Source organism: Carcharodon carcharias, chromosome 23, assembly GCF_017639515.1.
Source record: "Carcharodon carcharias isolate sCarCar2 chromosome 23, sCarCar2.pri, whole genome shotgun sequence".
NCBI lineage: Eukaryota > Metazoa > Chordata > Chondrichthyes > Lamniformes > Lamnidae > Carcharodon > Carcharodon carcharias.
The window spans coordinates 13,801,211-13,822,446 of NC_054489.1; the positions used below are offsets into that span (position 1 = coordinate 13,801,211).

At 43.6% G+C, this 21,236-nt stretch overlaps 1 protein-coding gene across 7 annotated transcripts in view; it reads right to left on the reverse strand.

Moving 5' to 3' along the window:
* Positions 1 to 21,236, reverse strand: part of raraa (retinoic acid receptor, alpha a) — a 533,901-nt gene that overhangs the window by 362,344 nt on the left and 150,321 nt on the right. The window lies entirely within an intron of this gene.

Below are 21,236 nucleotides of genomic sequence, written 5' to 3' on the forward strand. Positions count from 1 at the left end.
GCCTTTTTATAATTAGCAGTCTTTCCATCCTGCTTCAGGAGAACAGCTTCTATGCGCTGTTCTACCTCTTTTCTAGAAATCTGGAAAAGATACTTTGTAGTGCTGCATATAGCCAAACCTATTGTACAGGTATCCCAAATTTACTTCAGTCAAACTAGCAGCCTTAACCCAGCAGCACGTCGATAGACCCATTTTATAATAGGTCTATAATAGCAATGAATACCTGGAATATTAAGTTTCTTGCATGATGGAATGCAGCCGAGGGAGGGTGAGCACTTGCTGCATGTCAATTATGCAAAAAGCTTAAGACTGTCAATTAAGTAACAGTCTGCCTGCTTCTGCCAACATCAAGAACAATCAGAGAATGGTTTTTAAATAATAAATTTATTTTTGGGTGAGGTGAGGCAAGGTACAAGGTATTGTCTAAAGGTTTACAGATATTTGTGCTCACAATTTTCTAGAATGGATTAGCAGTGTGAACGACATTGAAATACCAAAATATGAAGTTAAGAGAGGTCTGGTTATTACTTCACAGAGGGCTCCACATGTCCAATCACTGCAGTGCAGGAATCAAAAATGCAAATAGAATGCTGCACTAGAATCTAGAAACTACTGTTGTTGATACTAGCGAATGAATGCTTAGTGCATTCAAAGCATTGCTTTGTCTGCTCGTTTAACGCAGGCAATAATCCAGTTATAACAACTGTTTCTGGAAGAATTTTGAGATAAGAAAAAAAATTATGACATTATTAGGTCTCGGGATCTTTTGTACGATGTGATTTTTTTCCAGCACTACGTACTTTGATTTTACATCTTGACACTCTGCTGCATATCTGCCAATAAAGAGCTCCAAATGTTCTCATCAACCATAGCAGTATAGTGTGCCACTCATAACACTTGCATCTAGCAGCCCTGAAATTCTGCGCAAGAAAAGGGCGCACAAGTGCCACAATGAACCTAAACCACTGACCACAACAAAATTCTCAAGGTCAAGGAGATGCTCTCTGTTCTACACAGTAGTTGCAGGCACCCATGCCCTCCCCTTGCAACAACCTGTCCAGGTTGAACTGAGTAAACTGTTCCCAGAAAGAACTTAAAAGGGTTACTTTAAAAATGTACCTAAACTGGCACTTTTGTTTGGTGTGTAGGCCAAAATCCTCACCTGGACCATCAGGCAACAGCAACGCGGGCAGAATTTTCCACTCTGTAGACTAAATGTGGCAGCAGGCGGGAAAGTCGCTGCACTCCCTGCCGGCTGTTGTGGCGGGTCTCCATGCCAGACTGTCTGCTTTTCGTTTCATTATGAATGCATAAATGAGCAGCATGTGATATGTTGTACCGGGCCAGGCTGGGAGTTGTCCACCCCACTGTTACCTCATTGGCTCATATTTCCAGGTGCCATATTTAAACAGCACTCACGCACTCATTCATTCTCTGCAGCCAAGGATGGCCCCCAGAAGAGACAAGCGCTGTACCCCAAAGTTCAACGACAAGGCACTGGCAGTCGAGGACTGGCAGAAGATATGTATCCCTGTGATGGGAGACAGAGGTCACACAACCAAGCTTGGGAGCAGGTTGCCAGTGTGGTCAGCACTTGTGCTCCTCAGAAGAGGATCGCAATCCAGTGCAGGAAGAGGATGAATGATCTCACCTACTCCGCCAGAGTAAGTCAACCTTCTCCACAATCTCAACTCACACTCTCATAAGGCCTTCAGGCATTCAAAGGGTTTCAGTCCACAAGAATCTCTCACACTACCAACACAAGGGACATCGTCATTGATTCTCTCACACAAATTTTTACATCATCATCTTTTGTCGCCTTCTGCACAAGCCATGTCTTCAGAGGCAGTGGCATAGTGGTATTGACACTGGATTAGTATTCCAGAGATCCAGGGTAATGCTCTGGGGGCCCAGGTTCGAATCCTACCACAGCAGGTGATGAAATTTGAATTCAATAAAAAAAACCTGGAATTAAAAGTTGATGATGACCATGAAACCATTCTCATAAAGGCTGGTTCGTTAATATCATTTAGGGAAGGAAATCTGCTGTCCTTACCTGGTCTGGGCTACATGTGACTCCGCACCCAAAGCAATGCGGTTGACTCTTAAATGCCTGCTGAACAAGAGCAATTAGGGATAAGCAATAAATGCCAGTGGTGCCCACATCCCATGAATGAATAATAAAAAAAGATCCACTCAGCACACACAGCAGGGAGGCATCTTATCACATGCTTTGGCATCCATCCTGCTCACGGTCTGTCCATCTGTCTTTATGCAGGAAAAGATTTCCCACAGCAACAGGGAGATATCCCAGACGGGGGAGGATGAGGGACGCCCTGTGGAGAGATGCCACAAACGTTCATGTGAGAACCAGTGATTGATAATTGTCCTCCTTAAGGCGCTTTGCAACAATCCAGGCATACTGCCATGAGTGCACTGAGGTTTGCTGTGCTGCTCCTGAAGTGGAAGAAGAGGAAGGAAGGGAGGAGGAGGAGGAGGACGACGAAGAAGAGGAAGGAAGGAAGGAGGGAGGAGGAGGAGGAAGGAAGGAGGGAGGAGATGGAGGAAGAGGAAGGAAGGAAGGAGGAAGAAAAGAAGGAAGGAAGGAAGGAGGAGGAGGAAGAGGAAGGAAGGGAGGAGGAGGAGGAAGAGGAAGGGAGGAGAAGGAGGAAGAGGAAGGAAGGAGGAGGAGAAGGAAGGAGGAAGAGGAAGGAAGGAGGAGGAAAAGGAAGGAAGGAATGAGGGAGGAGGAGAAGGAAGAGGAAGGGAGGAAGGAAGAAATGAGGGAGGAGGAAGAGGAAGGGAGGAGAAGGAGGAAGAGGAAGGAAGGAAGGAGGAGGAGGTGAAAGAACAGGAAGGAGGAGGAAGAGGAAGGAAGGAGGAGGGGGAGGAGGAGGTGAAAGAAGAGGAAGGAGTGAGGGAGGGAGGGAGGAGGAAGAGGAAGGAAGGGGAGGTGAAAGAAGAGGAAGGAAGGGGAGGAGGAAGAAAAGGAAGGAGGAAGGGGAGAAGGAAGAAAAGGGAGGAGGAGGAAGAAAAGGAAGGAGGAGGAGGAGGGGAGGAGAAAGAAAAGGAGGGAGGAGGGGGACGAGGAAAAGGAAGGAGGAAGAAGAGGAGGAGAGGAAGAGGAGAGGTGGGAGGATCAGTCACTGTTAGGCAGGGCAAAGGCTCACAGCTGCCATATTCTTCAGCTGCATCAATGCCGAATGGTCTGGGAGGCCACCAATTGCTAGTGGTTCCAAAGGTGGCCACCATACTCAACTTTTTTGCAAGTGGCTCGTTCCAGGGCTCCACTGGTGACCTCTGCAGAATATCAAAATCCTCTGCTCATAAATGCATTTGGGGGGTTACCAAGGCCTATTCAGTCAGGCACACAATTATGTCTAGCTCTCTCTGGATGAAACCAACCAGGCTGCAAGAGCAGTGGGATGTGCAGCGATCTCTGGTTTCCCACAGATGCAGGACGCCATCAACTGCATACATGTGGCATTAAGAGCTTCCTGGCAGCAGCCACTACGATTCATCAATACAAAAGGCTTCCACTCTCTCAACGTGTTGATTATGCTGGTCTGCGCGAGATACCATGGGAGCTCACACAACTCTTGTATCTTGAGTACTCACAGCTGCCACAGATCTTCTAGGGCCCTCAGTGCATTCAGGGCTGGCTCATCAGAGACAAAGGCTGTCCAAAAAAAGCAGCTCATGACGCCCATTCGGTGGCCAAAAAGTGCTTCACATACTGAAGATGCATTTTAGATGTCTGGACTGGTTGGGTGCCGCTCTCCAGCATTGTCTTCAGAGGGTGTCCTGCACCATTGTGGTTTGCTGCACTCTATACAACCGGGTGCTCCAAAGGGGGCTGAGTTGCCAGATGGAGAGATGGAGGAGGTGCACATCTCCTCTGATAAGGAGGCTGTCATGAAGGCTGAGCTCGATGGGGAAAAGGCTGTTGATGCCTTAAAGGAAGAGGCCATACCTGGGTCAGACGTGCAATAAGGATCTCATGGGCACAAGATTCCAGGATGATGAAAACAAATAGCTTGTACGAGCTTCTTTCACTTGTGCCCTCCATGCAGGCTCGACCATAACACCTTCTTTACTAGCATCTCAATGAAGGACATCAATCTCAGAACGACTAGTCACACTCTTGTGTGATGATAGCCTCACCCTTGGAAGGCTAGGCAGCCTGTGGAATATTTGGCTGTTCTGTTATTGGATAAGAACTCCACCAGCGCGCACTGCGAAGAAATTAGAAATGGTGCTGTCTTTTCAAGCATCACATCAACATTTCACTGCCAATGGCACCACATCCTTTGACAAGCAAAGGTGTCTACTGTTATGACGCAGCAGGTGATGTGGGCCAGGCAAATCAAATCCACGAGGGAAATTTGATCATGTGATCACAACAATTTTGCAATATGTATTTTACCTCGAGGTGCGCGCCCTGAATTCAGTAGTAATAAGTCTACCAGGGCTTTAGAGATTTTTTTTTAGAAAACTAAATTAAACATTCATTAACAAAAGAAAAAATTTCAAGCACATACATAGGTCCACAAATTAGTACCACAATAACTTCTAAAACCCCTAATTAATCTGGCTTCCAGTTACATCCCGGTTAAGGCAACAGTAAACAAAAAAATAGATTTGAAATAGATTCCAACCAGTTAACACAATACCCTGGATGGTAGAATTCAAAGTGGCTTTTCTCAGCTTCAGTTTCTGTAGACAGCAACTTAATGCACAACTACTGGAGGCCTTTCACACTTCTGTTAGATCTTATAATGCCTTCCCTGACACATAGCCTCATTCTCCTTTATGATTCATCAAAAACAGTCCTACTTCTTGTCAGCTAGGGCAAATTTAACCAACTATTGCCATTTTTATTCCTATATATTTTCTTGTTCTATGAGCCGAAACAATAAAATAAACTCAGAAGGGGAACAAATAAATCTGTGGGCATATTTATCAAATGAACAGACCAATTGTTACCAAGACCTTGTGACTGTCACTCGTTTCATTTGGTTTCATCTGCTCACTGTATGTTATACTAAAAAGGAGCTCAATATACATTCTCTATGCTCAAGAACTTTTCAAAGAATTGTGGACAGACAAACATCAGTAAGTTAAATAACTCATCCAATCTAATGACAGTGCTTCAACAATATGTGGTTGCTGATAATGGAAATGTGATGGTACCAAAGGGCTGATGGTTGGTGAAGCAGTGTATGGATTGTCAGGCTTCAGTTTTTGTTAAAAACAAAAAACTGCGGATGCTGGAAATCCAAAACAAAAACAGAAATACCTGGAAAAACTCAAGCAGGTCTGGCAGCATCGCTGGAGAAGAGCAAAATTGATGTTTCGCTTCCTCATGACCCTTCAACAGAACTAAGTAGAAATAGGAAAGGGGTGAAATATGAGCTGGTTTAAGAGAGGGAGGGTGGTTGTTGGGACAAGCAAACAGTGATAGGAGATAACCAAAAGATGTCACAGACAAAAGAGCAAAGAGGTGTTGAAGGTGGTGATATTATCTAAAAGAATGTGCTAATTAAGATTGGAGAGCAGGACAAGCAAGGTGGCTCTAGTGGGGGGTGGGGTGAAATAAACCATGGGTGGAATACATTTAAAAATAATGGAAATAGGTAGGAAAAGAAAAATCTATATAAATTATTGGAAAAAAACAAAAGTGAGGGGGAAGAAACGGAAAGGGGGTGGGGATGGAAGAGGGAGTTCAAGATCTAAAGTTGTTGAACTCAATATTCAGTCCGTAAGGCTGTAAAGTGCCTAGTCGGAAGATGAGGTGCTGTTCCTCCAGTTTGCGTTGAGCTTCACTGGAACAATGCAGCAAGCCAAGGACAGACATGTGGGCAAGAGAGCAGGTGGAGTGTTGAAATGGCAAGCAACAGGGAGGTCTGGGTCATTCTTGTGGACAGATCGAAGGTGTTCTGCAAAGAGGTCACCCAGTCTGCGTTTGGTCTCTCCAATGTAGAGGAAACCGCATTGGGAGCAATGAATGCAGTAGACTAAGTTGGGGGAAGTGCAAGTGAAATGCTGCTTCACTTGAAAAGAGTGTTTGGGCCCTTGGATGGTGAGGAGAGAGGAAGTGAAGGGGCAGGTGTTGCATCTTCTGCGTTTGCATGGGGAGGTGCCGTAGGAGGAGGAGTAGGGGGTGATGGAGGAGTGGACCAGGGTGTCACGGAGGGAACGATCCCTATGGAATGCCGCAGGGGGTGGGCTTGAGGGGAAGATGTGTTTGGTGGTGGCATCATACTGGAGTTGGCAGAAAGGGCGGAGGATGATCCTTTGAATGCCGAGGCTGGTGGGGTGATAAGTGAGGACAAGGAGGACACTATCACGTCTCTGGGAGGGAGGAGAAGGCATGAAGGCAGATGCGCGTGAGATGGGCCGGACACGGTTGAGGGCCCTGTCAACTACCATGGGTGGAAAACCTCGGTTAAGGAAGAAGGAGGACATGTCAGAGGAACTGTTTTTGAAGGTAGCATCACCAGAACAGATGCGACGGAGGCGAAGGAACTGAGAGAATGGGATGGAGTCCTTACAGGAAGCGGGGTGTGGGAGTCGGTAGCTTGTAATGGATATTGGTGGACAGTCTATCACCAGAAATTGAGACAGAGAGGTCAAGGAAGGGAAGGGAAGTGTCAGAGATGGACCATATGAAAATGATGGAAGGGTGGAGATGGGAAGCAAAATTAATAAATTTTTCCAGGTCCCGACGAGAGCATGAAGCAGCACCGAAGTAATCATCGATGTACCGGAGAAGGAGTTGTGGGAGGGGGCCGGAGTAGGACTGGAACAAGGAATGTTTCACATACCCCATAAAGAGACAGGCATAGCTGGGGCCCATGCAGGTACCCATAGCCACACCTTTTATTTGGAGGAAGTGAGAGGAGTTAAAGGAGAAATTGTTCAGTGTGAGAACAAGTTCAGCCAGACGGAGGAGAGTAGTGGTGGATGGGGATTGTAGTTGACAGGGCCCTCAACCATGTCCGGCCCATCTCCCATGCATCCGCCCTCATGTCTTCTCCTCCCTCCCAGAAAAAAGATAGGGTCTCCCTTGTCCTCACTTATCACCCCACCAGCCTCCGCATTCAAAGGATCATCCTCCACCATTTCTGCCAACTCCAGCATGATGCCACCACCAAACACATCTTCCCTTCCCCCCGCTGGCGGCATTCCGTAGGGATCATTCCCTCTGTGACACCCTGGTCCACTCCTCCATCACCCCCTACTCCTCAACCCCCACCTACGGCACCTCCCCATGCAAACGCACAATATGCAACACCTGCCCCTTCACTTCCTCTTTCCTCACCGTCCAAGGGCCCAAACACTCCTTTCAAGTGAAGCAGCATTTCACTTGCACTTCCCCCAACTTAGTCTACTGCATTCGTTGCTCCCAATGCGGTTTCCTCTACATTGGAGAGACCAAATGCAGACTGGGTGACCGCTGTGCAGAACACTTTCGATCTGTCCACAAGCATGACCCAGACCTCCCTGTCGCTTGCCATTTTAACACTCCACCCTGCTCTCTTGCCCACATGTCTGTCCTTGGCTTGCTGCATTGTTCCAGTGAAGCTCAACGCAAACTGGAGGAACAGCACCTCATCTTCCGACTAGGGACTTTACAGCCTTCTGGATTGAATATTGAGTTCAACAACTTTAGATCTTGAACTCCCTCCTCCACCCCCACCCCCTTTCCGTTTCTTCCCCCTCACTTTTGTTTTTTCCAATAATTTATATAGATTTTTCTTTTCCCACCTATTTCCATTATTTTTAAATGTATTCCACCCATGGTTTATTTCACCCCACCCCCACTAGAGTTACCTTGCTTGTCCTGCTCTCCAATCTTAATTAGCACATTCTTTTAGATAATATCACCACCTTCAACACCTCTTTGTTCTTTTGTCTGTGACATCTTTTGGTTATCTCCTCCTATCACTGCTTGCTTGAACCAACAACACTCCCCACTTCTTCCCCTTCCCCCCCAAACCAGCTTATATTTCACCCCTTTCCTATTTCTACTTAGTTCTGTTGAAGGTTCATGAGGACTCGAAATGTCAACTTTGTTCTTCTCTGCCGATGCTGCCAGACCTGCTTGAGTTTTTCCAGGTCTTTCTGTTTTTGTTTCAAATTTTGTTGGTGATTGTTGTGAAGTGGTTGAGAGATTAGCGAGCCATTATTGTAGTCAGCTGTCCCCCACCTCTTCAAAGAGCAGGAATTAAATTAGGAAAACAGAAACATATCGGGGGATGGTCAAGAGGTCGGTGGAAAATAGAGAAAAAGAAATGAAATGAAATAACAAAATACAATATTGTTTTGGAAAACATACTTCTGCAACAGAGAGACAGAAATAATATCATAGGCACCATAGAAATGCAATAAAATCTGGAATGGAAATAGATCACTTCACAATCTTAATTTGACATCTTTCGGCGGACAACAAAAAAAACAATTGGGGTTACATGCCTATTTCCCACATGTCAGCACAATATAGTGGCTTCTTAGTTAGCAGCTACAGAAATATAAACAACAAATGAAATAAGCATTAAAATTTCACACTTTAAACGTATGAGCTTTAAAACTATACTGCAAACTAATTTCTGTGCCTCATTTCAGTTTATTATCTTCATACTTCAACATCCTCACAAACTCAGGGCCTTTACTCCTAAATTAAACCCTCTGATGTCAGCTCTGGTTACATTTACAAAGTTATATTTTTTCATCCTCCTCTAGGTTTATCTTCTAATCTCCTTGGCGCCATATTCTCTGAATTTACACTTATGCCGTGTCCTGCTGTGTTTTGATTTTCTGCTGTCAGTTACCCTCTGTTTTCAGATCATTATCTCAGTCCCTTGCTGGTTGGTCTTCCTGCCCAGATGTTCTATTTTGTCCCATACTATGGCTGTGCTGTAAAATTTAATGTAAAAGATATAGTTACAATTCCCACTGTTCACATATCATTTATGTCTTTCAAATTTAGCTCTGTTTAAATCCTGTTATGAATTATTCCATATTCAGCCTCAGGTATACTGTTGCTACCGACCCAAAACCAGTAAGGCAGCTGCAAAAGCACTCACTCACCTGGCAGCCAATAGTGTACAGCAGCAGAAGCATTTGTTTCTTCAGAAAGTTAAAAATGTTCCATTCAAAGTCTTAAAGTTTCCCAAGAGCGCCAAAAACTAGTTGAGCATCTTTACATCAAGTCTGGAGTCATACTGCTAATGATGTGTAACCAAAGTAGCCAAGACAGCCTCTGGAAGGGAATGAGCAAACCCTGCTTCACTTTGTTTTGCTCAGGTTTCAAATCAGAAACTGAAATCCAAGTACTGCTACTTTCCATGTCAATGTACACCTGAAACCACTTTATATTAATGCAAAAATGGCCATGTAACTTAGTCTGGTCTCTGTAAGGGTGTTTTGTCTGTTAGATTATTTGGTAATATAATCAACATTATTACTTTTTCTATCTTTGTCATAATCTTTATATTACTTTTAAATTGTGTATGAAACTTATGGATTGTATTTTATATTTCTAAATGTTAGTAAATGTTAATGTCAAAGAGAAACTGGAAGTTAAATGTTTAACTTAATCATTTAATATTCCTATTTTTACATCAGCATTGACTTGTTAACTCAAATGAATTAACAACACTACTAAACTAGCAACAGGAGAATACTTACTAGCTATTAAATGTTCATTTATTAGCACTGTTAACAGTAAGTTCAAGGTTTGTTTGTCCATCCAATCCTGTGCTCACCCAATGTCCACTCATGCTTTTTCCAGGAGCCATCACTGGAAAGTAATCTTACCTGATTTTTCCCTGACCGAACCCCAAACTTCATTTTCCCCTTGACCAACCCCCAACCTGATCACTGAGGCCACCTAGAACTAACTGAAGGACAGACCAGAAATTAAATCAGGTTTTCTGGTCTATGTAGCCTTCCACTATAACAGGTATTGCGTTTTGCAGCTAGGCCATTGGAGAAGTCCTTAAAGACATCTTTGGGTGATTGTTCTTCTAGTCAGTAACCAGCTTCATGATCATAAAATTAAAAAGTCACAAAAATATAGTGTTGGAAGTGTCTATTTACATAGGAAATTAAGCAATGATCTACTGGAAGCATGTCTACTAGCTGTCCTGTTGTCAAAATCTGTCCCTTTTATAAAGACAGGACTAATTTAGCAATAATAGATAACTAGACACATGTAAGATTAGCATTTGCGTATTGCTTCAAAGCCATGAATACAGCTTTAGCAGAATTTGAATACTTAATAATCACATTTCAGACTTTGTTTGGAACCCATTTTAATGTCCAGGAAGATTCAAACAGACAGACTAGTAATGCAGAAAATCGATTGACAGCCTGCATGAGCACCTCAAATGGTTGACTTAATTTTAATACTCATGCCAATTGTTGCTGATGTTTGCTCCTGCTAGTACACAGAAGTTGCAAGCACCACCCAGAACCCTAATCTTAGGGAAGGTCTTGCTGCCTCAGATGGCACTGCCATCACTATCTTGATTTTGCATTGTTGCTTCAGACCGTAGTCAGTTCTGCAAAGGAGAATCAAGCTAGGATTTTCAATGCAATATTCGGAAAAGGTTGCTATTTGCAGCTTCAATTTAATTACTGATCTTGAATGTCACAGGAACTGATTTGTACTGTCAAAATATTTAGCCGGAAAGTTGAAAGCATATATAAAATGAACACAGTCAAACAAATGCTTCAACTTCCCCTAAGGGAGATACAGAAAAACTGTTCGACATACTGAAATGAAAAAAGGCTTCCTCTCAGCAAAGAGCTATATACTCTAGTAATTGCTGTTAAAATATCAGCAAGTTTATCACCTTTCCTACTTTCCCCTTTCCATTTTACCTGAAATGTCACTGTATGTATTTGCCATGCTCCCTATAACGCTCCAAAGCTTAGTCTGTTAACAGTGCTGGAAAATGAATTCTAGCTTTCTCCTTTCCAGAGTTTTATGTACTTGGTAACATTAGGCTAGCCTTGTAACAAGCAGTTATTTCCTGCTTTTTGTAGCAATCTATCCCAACTTCTACAGTCATCACTCCCTCATCTCCTTTAATGGCATCAACTTGTTGGGCTCCCTGGCACGGAAATCTGTAGAATCTGTAGTAAGTGGTAAGGTAGGTTGGTGGTTCAGTTACTGGAGCAGTAATCCAGAGGCCTAGAATAATACCAAGAGAATAAGAGTTCAAATGCCACCATGGCAGTTTGAGAACTGAATTCAGCTTAAATAATCTGGTAGCAAAAAGCTGGCATAAGTAAAAGTTCGGTCATAAAAATCAAACTGGCTCACCAATGTCTTTTAGGGGTGGAAATAGGTCATCCCTACCTGGTCTGACATATATCTGTCTCAATGTGACTGGCTGTTAACTGCCCATTCAATTGTGCCACAGGGACAGAAGTAGGCCATTTAACCATTAAATCTCCAGACCCGGATGGAAAGTATCCCAGACTGTTGAGTGAGGCAAGGGAGGAGATAGCAGGGGCGCTGGCAATAATTTTCAGTAGCTCTCTGGCCACAGGAGAGGTGCCAGAGGACTGGAGGACAGCCGATGTGGTACCGTTATTCAAGAAGGGAGGAAGGGATAAACCAGGGAACTACAGGCCAGTCAGTCTAACCTCAGTGGTGGGGAAACTATTGGAAGCAATTCTGAGGGACAGAATTAATCTACACTTGGAGAGGCAGAGGTTAATCAAGCACAGTCAGCATGGTTTTGTTAAGGGAAGGTCACGTCTGACCAACTTGATTCAATTTTTCGAAGAGGTGACCAGGTGCGTGGATGAGGGCAATTCATTTGACATAGTCTACTTGGACTTCAGCAAGGCTTTGATAAGGTCCCGCATGGGAAACTGATACGAAGGTAAGAGCTCATGGGATCCAAGGCAATTTGGCAAATTGGATCCAGAATTGGCTGAGTGGCAGGAAGCAGAGGGTGATGGTCGAGAGGTGTTTTTGTGACCGGATGGCTGTGTCCAGTGGGGTTCCACAGGGATCGGTGCTGGGTCTATTGCTGTTTGACGATATAGACTTGAATGTAGGAGGGTTGATCAGTAAGTTCGCGGATGACATGAAAATTGGTGGAGTGGTAAATAGTGAGGAGGATAACCTTAGATTACAGGAGGATATAGACAGGCTGGTCAGATGGGCTGATCAGTGGCAAATGGAATTTAATCCGGATAAGTGAGAGGTGCTGCACTTGGCAGGACAAACAAGGCATGGGAATACACGATGAATGGTAGGACCCTGGGAAGTACCGAGGATCAGAGGGACATTAGTGTGCATGTCCACCGGTCCCTTTAGGTAGCGGGACAGGTAGATAAGCTGGTTAAGGAAGCATATGGGATACTTGCCTTTATTAACTGAGGTATAGAATATAAGAGCAGGGAGGTTATGCTGGAACTGTATAAAATGCTGGTTAGGCAACAGCTAGGAGTATTGCGTGCAGTTCTGGAATCCGCATTATAGGAAGGGTGTGACTGCACTAGAGAAAGTGCAGAGGAGATTTACCAGGATGTTGCCTGGGCTGGAGAGTTTTAGTTATGAGGAGAGATTGGATAGACTGGGGTTTCCCTGGAGCAGAGGAGATTGAGGGGGGACATGATTGAGGTGTATAAAATTATGAGGGGCATAGATAGCATAGACAGGAAGGAACTTTTCCGCTTGGTGGAGGAATCAATAACCAGGGGGCATAGATTTAAGGTAAGGGGCAGGAGGTTTAGAGGGGATGTGAGGAAGAATTTTTTCACCCAGAGGGTGGTGGGAATCTGGAGCTCACTGCCTGAATGGGTGGTAGAGGCAGAAACCCTCATAACATTAAAGAAGTATTTGGATATGCACTTGCGATGCCATGGCATACAAGGCTATTGGCCTAGGTCATTCAGCCCTTCGAGCCTACTCCACCATTCAATATGATCATGGCTGATCCTCTATCTCAACACCATACTCCTGCTCTCTCCCCATACCCCTTGACACCCTTAGCATCCAGAAATCCATTTCCTTCTTAAATATGATCAGTGACTGAGCCTTTCATGGTGCAGAATTCCATAGAATCACCACCTACTGAGTGAAGAAGTGTCCTCATCTTAGTCCTAAATGGCCTACCCTGTATCCTGAGACTGTGACCCCTTGTTCTAGACCAAACCCGCACACCACCCCCAACCCTTGCTGCACTCCCTCTATGACAAGTATATCCCTTCTTAGGTGAGGAGACCAAAATTGCACACAATGCTCCAAGTGCGATCTCACCAAGGCCCTGTAAAGCAAAAGTAAGACATCCTTGCCCCTGTACTCAATTCCTCTCGCGATGAAGGCCAACATACCATTTGCCTTCTTAACTGCTTGCTGCACCTGCACGCTTCACTTTCAGTGATTGATGCACAAGGACACCCAGGTCCTTTTGTCCATCAACAATTCCCAATCTATCACCATTTAAATAATACTGTGCCATTCTGTTTTTCCCACCAAAGTGGATAACTTCACACTTATTCAAATTATGCTACATCTGCCATGTATTTGCCCACTAAGTCAACCGGTCTAAATTGTCTGAAGCCTCTTAACATCCTCCTCACTGCTCACATTCCCACAAAGTTTTGTGTTGTCAGCAAACTTGGAAATATTATATTTGTTTCCTCATCCAAATCATTGATATTTATTGTGAATAGCTGGGGCCCAAGCAATGATCCCTGCGATACCCCACTAGTCATCATCTGCGACACAGAAATATTTATTCTTAAACAAAAACAGAATTACCTGGAAAAACTCAGCAGGTCTGGCAGCATCGGCGAGAAGAAAAGAATTGACGTTTTGAGTCCTCATGGCCTACTCTGTCTGCTAACCAATTCTCAGTCCATGCCAATATATTACCCCCAATCCCATGTGCTTTAATTTTACACACTAACTTCTCATGCGGGACTTTATCAAAAGCTTTCTGAAAATCCAAATATACCATATCCACTAGTTCTCCCTTATTTATTCTGCTAGTTTCGTCCTCAAAAAGCTCCAGTAGGTTTGTCAAACATGATTTCCTTTCATAAATCCATGTTGACTTTGTCTAATCCCGTTGATATTTTCTAAGTGTCCTGTTATCACATCCTTTATAATTTCTCCTACTTCTGTTAGGCCAACCAGTCTGTAATTCGCTCTTTTTTCCCTCCCTCCTCTTTTAAATAGTGGGGTTACATTTGTCACCCTCCAATCTGCCAGGATTGTTCCAGAATCTACAGAATTTTGGAAGGTGACAACCAATGCATCCACTACTTCCACGGCCACCTTCTTTAGTAACCTGGGATGTAGATTATCAGGCCCTGAGGATCTATCGGCTTTCAGTTACATTAATTTCTCCAGCACTATTGTTTTAGTAATACTAATTTCCTTCAATTCCTCCTTCTCACTAGACCCTTGGTTCCCTAGCATTTCTGTCTCTTCCTCCATGAAGACAAAACTAAAGCAATTGTTTAATTGTTCTACCATTTCCTTGTTCTCTGTTATAAATTCTCCTGTTTCGAACTGTAAGGGACCTACAGTCGTTTTCACTAATCTTTTTCTTTTTACATACTTAAAGAAGCTTTTACAGTCTGCTTTTATGTTCTTTGTAAGCTTACTCTCATACTCTATTTTTCCCCTCTTAATCAATCCTTTGCTACTTTTTCTAGCAACTCTATATGACTCCTCTTTGGATCTAATAATATTCTTAATTTCTTTTGTTAGCCACGGTTGAGCTACTTTTGTTTTGTTTTTGTTGGGTTTTTGCGCCAGAAAGGAATGTATAACTATTGCAATGCATATATTCGTTCCTTAAATATTAGCCATTGTCTATCCACCGTCATACCTTTTAATGAAGTTACCCAGTCAAACTGAGCCAACTCACACCTCATACCTTCGTAGTTTCCTTTGATTAGATTTAGTTTCAGATTGGGCTACTTCACTTTCCGTCCTAACGAAGGACTCTATCATGTTATGGTCACTGTTTCCTAAAGGGCTCCACACAACAAGATTGTTAATTAACCCTTTCTCACTGCACAATGCCAAATCTAGGAAAGCCTGTTCCCTAGTCGGTTCCTCAATGCATTGATCTAAAAAAACCAGTACACACTCCAAGAATTCATCCGCCACAGTATTATTGCTAATTTGGTTTGCCCAGTCTATATGTAGACTAAAGTCACCCATGATTACTCTAGCACCCTTTTACGTGCATCTCTAATTTCCCGTTTAATGTCATCCCCTACCTTATCACTACTGTTTGGAGGCCTATAGTCAACTCCCACTAATGTTTTCTGCCCCTTGTTGCTTCTTAGCTCCACACAGACTGATTCTACATCTAAATTTTCTGAGCCAGTATCGTTTCTCACTATCGCACTGATTTCATCCTTAACTCAATGCCACGCCACCTCCTTTTCCTTTTTGCCTGCCCATCCTAAACATAGAGCACCCTTTGGTATCCAGTTCCCAGCCTTGTTCAAACTGCAGCCATGCCTCTGTAATCACAATCATATCATACACGTTTACATCTATCTGCCCTGTTAATTTGTTTACCTTCTTGCGAATGCTCCATGCATTCAGATACAGTGCCTTTAGACTTGCCTTTTTAACAATTTTATACATTTTTTTTGTACTATGGCCCTAATTGCTACTGGCCCTTGTTTCCCCTGCCTTCCATTTTTGCTTTCTATCTTTCTGTCCTTCATTCCTATCTTTGTTTCCCACTTGTGTCTCACTGCTCAGGTTCCCATCCCCCTACCAGTCTAGTTTAAATCTTCCCTCACAGTACTAGCAAATACCCCTGCGAGGAGATTAGTTTCAGTCCTGCTGGGGTGCAACGTGAACATCTTGTACAGGTCCCATCTTCCCCAGAATCAGTCCCAATCCCTCAGGAATCTAAATCCCTCGCTCCTACACCATCTCTCCAGCCACACCTTTATCTGGTCTATTCTCCTATTCTTGATCTCACTAGCACGTGGCACTGGGAGTAATCCTGAGATTACTACCTTTGAGGTCCTGCTTTTTAATTTATTTCTTACCTCCCTATATTCTGCTTTCAGGACCTCATCCCTCTTTTTTCTGACCTCATCCCTTTTTTTCTCCTCACCCAAACCTCACCATGCGGCTAAGCCATTCATGGTGCCACTGGCTTGGCTCTTGATGCATTTCCCTGAGAAGCCACCTCCCTCAGCACTATCCAAAACAGAAAATCTGTTAGGGATGGTGATGGACCCAGGGGACTCTTGCACTACCTGTCTAGTGGCTTTACTCTGTTTGGCGGTCACCTATTCCCTTTCTGCTTGTGCACTCTTTACCTACGGTGTGACCACCTCACTGCACAAGCTATCCGCGAAGATTTCATCCTCATAGATGCTCCACAGTGAATGGCCTCAATCCTAACTCCATCCATCTGCCTTGTCTCCATATTCCTTAATACGCTTAAACAAGCAAAAAAACATCAATTTCAGATTTAAATTTTAATTTGCTTGCAGCGGTTCAAGGAGGTGGCCCGCCCTGACATTGTCAGGTAAACTAGGGATGGCTAATAAATGCCAACTTTACCAGTGATGCCCACAACTCAAGAATTCATTTAAAAATTAGTTTTGTCAAAGTTCATCTGGGCAGTTAGCAAAACTGGAGTCAATGGGAATCAGGGGAAAACTCTCCCCTGGTTGGAGTCATACCTAGCGCAAAGGAAGGTGGTTGTGGTTGTTGGAGGTCAGTCATCTCACCTCCAGGACATCATTGCAGGAGTTCCTCAGGGTAGTATCCTTGGCCCAACCATCTTGAGCTGCTTCATCAATGACCTTTCTTCCTTCATAAGGTCAGAAGTGCAGATGTTCACTGATGATTGCACAATGTTTAGCACCATTCGCGACTCCTCAGATACTGAAGCGGTCCATGTCCAAAAGCAGCAAGACCTGGACAATATCCAGGCTTGGGCTGACAAATGGCAAATAACATTCGCGCCACACAAGTGCCAGGCAATGGTCATCTCCAACAAGAGAGAATCTAACCATCGCCCCATGACATTCAGTGGCATTACCATCACTGAATCCCCACTATCAACATCCTGGGGGTTACCATTGACCAGAAACTGAACTGGACTAGCCATATAAATACTGTGGCTACAAGAGCAGGTCAGAGGCTAAGAATCCTGCGACGAGAAACTCACCTCCTGACTCCCCAAAGCCTGCTCACCATCTACAAGGCACAAGTCGGGAGTGTGGTGGAGTACTCCACACTTGCCTGGATGAGTGCAGCTCCCACAATACTCAAGAAGCTTGACATGGTCCAGGACAAAGCAGCCTGCTTGATTGGCACCACACCCACAAACATTCACTCCATCCACCATCGATGCACAGTAGCAGCAGTGTGTACCATCTACAAGATACATTGCAGGAATTCACCAAGGCTCTTTCGACAGCACCTTCCAAACCCACGACCACTGCCATCCAGGAGGACAAATAGCAGATAGATGGGAGCACCACCACCTGGAAGATGCATCCCCCCCCTCCCCAATCCTGATTTGGAAATATATCACTGTTCCTTCACTGTCGCTGGGTCAAAATCCTGGAACTCCCTGCCTAACAGCACTGAGTGTACCTGCACCCCATAGACTGCAGCGGTTCAAAAAGGCAGCTTACTAACACCTTCTGAAGAGCAACTAGGGATGGACAATAAACGCTGGCCCAGCCAGCAACGCCCACATCCCATGAATGAATTAAAGAGCTAAATGCGACTTTACATGGAAATTCATATCGCAATGGTCAGAGTGAGACACGAGGTCAAAGTCTAGCTCACCTGACTTACTCTGCCTTTATCATGGAGCAACATGGCCATGAGTCATGGATAAGTCAGAAGATCAATATCCACCTTGTTCACCTGACTAGAGGAAGTCCTTCAATGGCATGAGACTTACATGGCAAGAAAAACTGCTTCCTTGTAATATCATGGTGTTGTATACTTAAAACATAATAAATCATCAAACTATGGAAATAGTGCAGAAACACAATCACATTATGACAATCACATTACCCATGGTATATACCAATGGAAATTCATATCTGTTAATTAATTGTAAGATTTATATCATAAATGCACATTTCTAAAGGCTCTTGCATAATTAGAAACACAGTCAACAGATACACCTCCCGACACTAAACGTTCAGCTCTTTGTGGTTGCTTATTCACAGCAGGGGTTACCATACTGCTGTATTTCACATGATAATCTGTCCTGTCCTTTTGCATCACTGGATCTTAGAGTGGTTGCAGCACAGGAGACCATTCAGCCCAATGTTTACAGCAGCTATCTGCAAGAACTCAGCACGTCCCAATCCCCCATCTTTTCGCCCATGGCCCTGCAAATTTTTTCCATTCATAATTATCCAATTCCCTTTTAAAAGCCACAATTGAAACTGTCCCACCACACCTTGGGCAATGCATTCCAGATCCTAACCAATCACTGTGTAAAAAAGTTTATCCTCATGTCACTTTGGTTCTGTTGTCATTCACCATAAATCGGTGTCCTCTGGCTCTGACCCTTCTGCCAACGGGAGCAGTTTCTCCCAACCTACTCTATCCAAGCCTCTCATGATTTTGAACAGCTCTATCAAATCTCCTCTCAACCTTCTCTTCTCTAAGGAGAACAGCCCCTGCTTCTCCAACCTATCCATGTTATTGAAGTTCCTCATCCTTGGAACCATTCTCATACAACTTTTCAGTACCTTCCCTAATGCCTTCATATCCTCTCTAAAGTGTGCTGCCCAGAATTGGACATAGAACTCCAGATGGTTTTATAAGGATTCAGCATAACTTCGGCGTTTTTGTACTCTATGCCTCTATTTATAAAGCCAGGATCCAGTATGCTTTACTAACCACTTTCTCAATCTGCCCTGCTACCTTCAATGATTTTTGCACATAAATCCCCAGGTCTCTCTACCCTTGGACCCCCTTTAGAATGGACCCTTTATTTTATATTGCCTCTCCTCATTCTTCCTACCAAAATATATCACTTCCTACTTCCCTGTATTAAATTTCCTCTGCATGTGTCTGCCAATTCCATCAGCTTGTCCATGTCTCTTGAAGTCTAATAATATCCTCCTCACAATTCACAATACTTCCAAGTTTTCTGTCATTTCCAAATTTTGAAATTGTGCCCTGCACACCCAAGTCTAGGCCACTAATATAGATCAAGAAAAGTAATGGTCCTAATACTGACCCCTGGGGAAAATCTACTATACTGGGGTATCAATATTGGGTTTCCTGTCCTCTTTCTCCGCTTCGCTCCTGAATATGGTAGATTCCACGGAAGTTTGGTGATCATGGAAAATTAATGGAACAAGTGAAGATTCTACCATTCTGCCTCTCTTGTGTTTGGCAAGAATCCTGTCAGATGCTTATAGTTTTGTGATGTTCTGGCTTTCAACAGTTTGTTAGGATAAGCTTAGCTAGCAAAAAAAGAGGAAAACATTTCAAATTGATAGATGCGCTTCCCAATCTGCACGTACACAACACAGGAGAAGCAGCTGTTGCCGGGCCATAAAGACCCTCCCCAGCATCAGGTCACATTCCAACCAGATTAATAACGTAGCAAATGCAACTTTTGAACGCCTGTGCACGTGCTGACTCACATATTCAGCAGTTGCTTTTTTGCTGCCAAATCCACCCTACAGTATAAAGAGAGCAGATTTGACAGCGAGGGAGTCAGGCAACGTTATGAACCTGCTGTATTTAAAAACCGAAAATGCTTGAAAAACTCAGCAGATCTGACAGCATCTGTGGAGAGGGAAACAGAGTCAGCTCTGAAGAAGGGTCATACAGACTCGAAACGTTAACTCTGTTCCTCTCCACAGATGCTGTCAGGCCTGCTGAGTTTTTTCAGCATCTTCTGTTTTTATTTCAGATTTCCAGCATCTGCAGTTTTTTGCTTTTATCTTATTAGCCTGTTTCTGCCAAACTTCCTTCCTTGAAGGACAGTGTCCATACTCTTAGAAAGAATCTCTGAATCCAGTAAGTGCCTATACTGGACAGCAATTTTAAAACACAGTGCATCATAATGATAATATAATGTCTTACAAGGTAGTTTACTTGGTTTAAAAGCCTTTTCTTCGACCCATACCCTCAGTAGTTATGCAGCACAATCAACTTTTACTACCTCACATAATACCAAGAAAGGTTTCACCTCTTAATCCTTTTCCTATTCACAACACAATTGGTCATCACACGACTCCTCAACATAGTCACCACTACAAGCAGAGATACAAATTGATTTTTCCAGTTACTGCATAAAGAAATCGAAATGTACACTTTACAAGCTAACACCGTGTCTTGATACAGGTTAATTAAATTTGACGTTTTGGGTGAAGTGGGCTCCTTTGAGCTGGATGTTTTGAGAACAATGGAAGCCAAACTGAAAAACGGCTAAGGCAAAGGGTTTATTAAAAATTGATATCATAGCATTACCCACATCCTGATTTATAGCAGTACTGTGTAAAACCCATAATATTCCTGTCATTTTTTTGCTCTGCAATGATAATCATAAACCAAAGGAATTAAGTCCCTGTCCCTGGGGCTACTCTTGTGATATGGAATTGGTTTCAGCTGACACTGACAATTACACTGATGATTAAGCTTCTATGGCATAATAAAGAAGGTTGTACCCCTATTATGGGGATATTGGTATATTACTGACTCAATCGATCAATGATATACGGGTTCCACTGTTGGCCCGTTGCGCAACTACACCACAGAAACACACCACTGATATCCAGTGAACAAATAAAATAAATGCACCGTTAATACATTCAAGCCAGAAATGTCCCAGATACAAAGCAGTTGACCTCAGTCAGAGAGGCAGTATGGCACAGCAGTCAACCTCAGTTTCTTGGGCTCGGGAGGTGAAAAGAGCCAGCTTGATATCTCATCATCCCTGCTGTTAGGTCCCAGTGTGGAAATTATATAAAAACAGACACAAGATTCTAAACTGAGGCTTTCCACAGCTGAATAGCCTGCCAACACATAGCAATGAAGTTCATGGAGGAAAACAAAAAGTCGCAACAATAGGGTATTGGAGGAGTTTAAGGACCCTTGAAACCATCCACAAGAATGCACCAATGCCTTAACCACAAAGCACTGAAAAAAGTAGTTATGAGACTTGTGTTAATGGGTGAAATATCCCCCAATTATAGCAAATGAAGGAAATTCTGCCTTAAAA